Consider the following 4845-nt stretch of genomic DNA (forward strand, 5'->3'; position numbering starts at 1 on the left):
CTATCACAGTGGGCAAGGTCTTCATCAATTTCGACGATGATGTCACCAAACCCAACATAGATCTGAGTACAAAATATCATCAGATTTATGCCATTGAGGATCAAGAGGAAACATCTGAGGCTTTCGACGATCTGGGAAATCCATACGTCGACCCCTCCAATCTGCGACAAGGGCTAGGCAACAAATACGTCGGGCCAGAGCCGCGAGATAGAGTTCAACTTTCACAAGCAGCGTGGGACAGAGCCGCGAGAGCTATGAACGGTACAGAACCAATGGCTACCACAGCCACACCAGAGGAATTACAAGCATATCAATATAGGCTCGCACGAGCTGCCAGAGAAATAGAAAAACAGACAGCTGAGTTGAACAGGAGAAAGGAGGCAGCTTCTGCATCCAGCAGGAGAAGGGCAGATCTAAGTCGACAATCTAGAGTTTCGGGTGATAGCCACAGGGAAGCTCGGAATAGAGGAAGATCAAGGTTACAACACATACCCGAAGCAGAAAGAGAGCACTTGGTTCAAAACCTCGACATGTCCTTTATGTCGATAGATACAAGAGGAAACATTATCCCTAAGACACCAGAAGCTGGGTATATGGCGACACAAGCTTTTATCCTCGCATCTAAACCACCCCCGGGTGATCCAAGGGAAACATTATACAATATGGCGATAGCAGGGGTTGGAGCTATGGGGACAGCGTTTGTATCAACGCCTCCCGAAGGAGCGGCAAGGCAAAATAGTCCACGACCTGCAGCAGCAACGGCGGCAGCCCCTGAAGGACCAAGTGGAGCAAGAGACACAGCAGCACAAGCAAGGGTCGATAGAGCGCGGCAAAGCAGAAGGGATCATCGGCAATCTCCGGAGCTTAACGACGAAGATATGTGCGGCTTACCATGCTTCACGAGGAGAGTCCGAAAAACTCGAGTCCCCCCAGGATTCAAGTTACCCGATCATTTCAAAAAATTCGACGGCCTGCAAGATCCAGAGGATTGGTTAGTCGATTACCTCGAGACGGTGAAGTTAACTGGAGGGACTAGGGCAACAGCCATGCAAAGTATTCAGGTGCACTTGAGTGGAGCCGCACGATCTTGGATAAAGAAACTTACTCCAGGATCTATCGACAGCTGGGAGAGTTTCGAGGACGTATTCGTCAAGAACTTCAGATCCACGTGCAAAAAACCTGCGTCATTAGAAGAGTTGAGAGCATGTCGACAAAAGCCAGATGAGCCAATGAGAAAGTACATCCAAAGATGGAACATCATCAAAAACTCGGCAGAAAATATATCTGACGAGAGAGCAATAGATGCGTTTGTCGCAGGAATCAGGCGTGGAGATTTTGTCGAGGACTTGGGAAGGACCAATCCAAAGACAGTATCCGCGTTAATGGAGATAGCAAACAGATGGGCAGATGGAGAAGATGCGGTCCACAACAAACGGCACAGGTCGCCAGAGGAGGACCGTGGTCGAAATTACCAACCGAGGCGACGATTTCCTCGGCAGTACTCGAACTATGACGCCCCAGGGCAAATTTCGGCAGGTTTTCGGGCAAACACAGGAGGAAACAATAGAGATGATTATCAGAGAAGCAGTGAGCAGCGAGGCGATAACAGGCAAAATAGCGGGCCTAGGTTCCCAAGGCCTTTCGTGTCCCCCGAAGAAATGATGAACGGACCGTGCCAGATGCATTTTTTCCTCGACAGCAACGGAAAAAGACAGTCAGGGCACCTGCAGAAAGACTGTCGAAATTTTCAGGCAATGTTAAGGTATGCAGAGCACGCTAACGCTCGAGCAGCACAGAGAAATCCTCGGGAGCCCAGGAGCGAGATTCACCTGCCACCACCTCCCGCAATTACAGATGACAATCGGCATCAGCTCAGAATAGCGGCAGCACCTCCACCACCACCTTATGTCGATCCTAACTCAAACGGAGCGGTGTCGATGATTCAGAAAGGAAGGCCGTCCAATAGAGCTCAGAAAGTAATCTCACGACAGGTGTTTATGGCAGAGAAAATGCCTCCACCAACAGTTGAGTATCTTAATTGGTCAGGACAAGACATTGGCTTCACCATAGCAGATCATCCGCAGCAAGTTCCTCGACCAGGGCAGTCAGCACTTATTCTGCCAGCAGTCATTGCGGGATTTGATGTTTCTCGAGTGTTCATAGATGGCGGCAGCAGCTTAAACCTTATGTATGCAGATACATTGAGGAAGATGAACATATCCTTAGCAAACTTGAAGCCGACAGATACAAGGTTCCACGGCATCACACCGGAGAAACCAAGTTATCCATTGGGGAAGATCAATCTCGGTGTTCAGTTTGGAACCCGAGAAAATTATAGGATCGAGAAGCTGGAATTTGAAGTCGTGGATTTTCCATCACAGTACCACGCTTTGTTGGGATGACCAGCATACGCTAGATTTATGGCGGTACCACACTATACATACCTGTTGTGGAGATTGCCAGGACCAAAGGGACCAATCACAGTCAAAGGAAGCTTCGCCTTAGCCGATAAGTGCGACAAGGATTTTTATCGGTTATCAGAAACTTTCGGGATGCAAGCTGAGTATTTGGCGTCAAAAAGTATGACTGATTACGACGTACTGCCAGACGTTGGAAGGCCAAATAAAGAATCAACCTTCAATACCGAGAAAAATTCTAAGGAGGTGCAGATTCACCCGACAGACCCGAAAAAGACGACATCTATCGCAAACGACATGGATATCGCATAGGAAAGCGCGCTCGTCGAGTTCCTCCGTGAGAACTGGAAAATCTTCGCATGGTGTCCAGCTGACATGCCAGGAGTACCCAGGGAACTTGCCGAGCACCACCTAAACTTGGATCCATTAGCGAGACCAATCAAACAACCTTTGCGACTTTTTTCGGAACCAAACCGCAAAGCGATGCTATCAGAAATTGATCGACTCAGAGAAGTCTGGTTTCATCAAAGAGATATCCACCGAAGCCACTTGGGTAGCTAACCCAGTGATGGTGCCAAAAAAGAACACTAAAGTCCTTCGCATGTGTGTCGACTTTACGTGTCTCAATAAACATTGTCCAAAGGATCACTTTCCCCTCCCAAGGATCGATCAGATTATTGACTCCACGGCAGGATGCGAACGTCTTTCCTTTTTGGACGCATACTCTGGTTATAACCAGATCAGATTAAGAGAAGACGACGAAGCCAAAACAGCATTCATCACACCATACGGCGTATTTTGTTATAAAACAATGCCCTTCGGGTTGAAAAACATGGGAGCAACATATCAGAGGATGATGCAGAAGTGTTTGGCGACACAGATTGGAAAGAATGTACAAGTATACATTGACGATGTCGTCATAACGTCAAAAAAGGGGACAACACTGATCGAGGATCTCAAGGAAACTTTTGACAACCTTAACAAATTCTGCCTGAAGTTGAACCCGACGAAGTGTTCCTTTGGCGTCCCAGCGAGAGAACTTCGGGGTTTCTAGTCTCAGCAAGAGGGATTGAAGCAAATCCCGATAAAATACAAGCTATCGTAACAATGAGAAAGCCAACAAAGTTGAAAGAAATACAACAGCTTAACTGGGCGAGTCGCAACATTAAGTAGATTCGTCGCCAGGCTGGGAGAAAAAGCACTACCGTTCTACGCTTTGATAAAGCAAGGGGAAAAATTCCGGTGGAACGAAGAAGCAGATAGAGCTTTCGAAGATTTGAAGCGCACAATCTCGACACCACCAATTTTGGTAGCGCCGAAGGAAAAGGAACCTCTCCTGCTATATATCGCAGCCACGCCCCAAGTGGTGAGCACGGTGCTAGTTGTCGAAAGAGAAGAAGAAGGAAAACTCCACGGAGTACGAGAGGCCGCATACTTCGTCAGCGAAGTTTTATCACCATCAAAACAACGGTACCCTCAGTACCAAAAGCTAGCATATGGAGTGTTCACAACAGCACGAAAATTGCGCCACTATTTTTCGGCACACCCGATCATAGTGGTCAATGAAGCTCCCTTGTCAAATATACTAAACAATCCAGAAGCTACGGGTCGTGTCTCTCTTTGGGGAATAGAACTTTCCCTCGGGACATCACGTATGAAAAAAGAAAAGCAATCAAGTCGCAAGTTCTGCCAGACTTCATCGCAGAGTGGTTGGAGCTGCAAAACACATGACCCCCGGACTTGTCGAGAACCTGGACCATGAATTTCGACGGGTCCAAGAGAGTAGAAGGAGCTGGCGCAGGAGTAGTACTTATATCACCTGAAGGCGACAAATTGAAGTATATCCTTCGGATGACGTTCCCTAACGCATCTAACAATGAAGCAGAATATGAAGCCCTCATACACGGGATGAAAATGGCGAAAGCTTGCGGTGCAACTCAATTAAAAATCTTTGGCGACTCACAGTTGGTGGCTCAGCAAGTTATGAACCAATGTAACGCAGTCAATGATAGCATGGTAGCATACAAGGAGGTGTACAATGAACTCGAGAAGCTATTTGATGGATGCAAGGTAAATCACATCAGTAGATTGAGCAACGATGAAGCTGACGTCCTCGCAAACATCGGGTCGCAATGCCTTCCAATCCCGCCAGGAGTATTTTGGGAAGAAATAGCGGAGAGATCTACGAAGCCAAAAAAGGTGCAGAAAAAAGAAAAAGCAAAAGAAGAGAAAACTTCGACATCCCTCACAGAAACCACGGAGGATGAAGAGGAACAAGAGCTTGTGATGATGGTACAGGTTCCTTGGATGCAAGTATATATATCATACATCCTCAGGAAAGAAATACCCGATGATCCAGTTGAGGCAAGGCGAGTAATCCGACGCTCTAAAGCTTTCACGGTGATCAAAGGAGAATTGTACAAGCGAA

Source organism: Lolium rigidum, chromosome 3 (assembly GCF_022539505.1).
Source record: "Lolium rigidum isolate FL_2022 chromosome 3, APGP_CSIRO_Lrig_0.1, whole genome shotgun sequence".
In the NCBI taxonomy this organism is placed as follows: Eukaryota; Viridiplantae; Streptophyta; class Magnoliopsida; order Poales; family Poaceae; genus Lolium; species Lolium rigidum.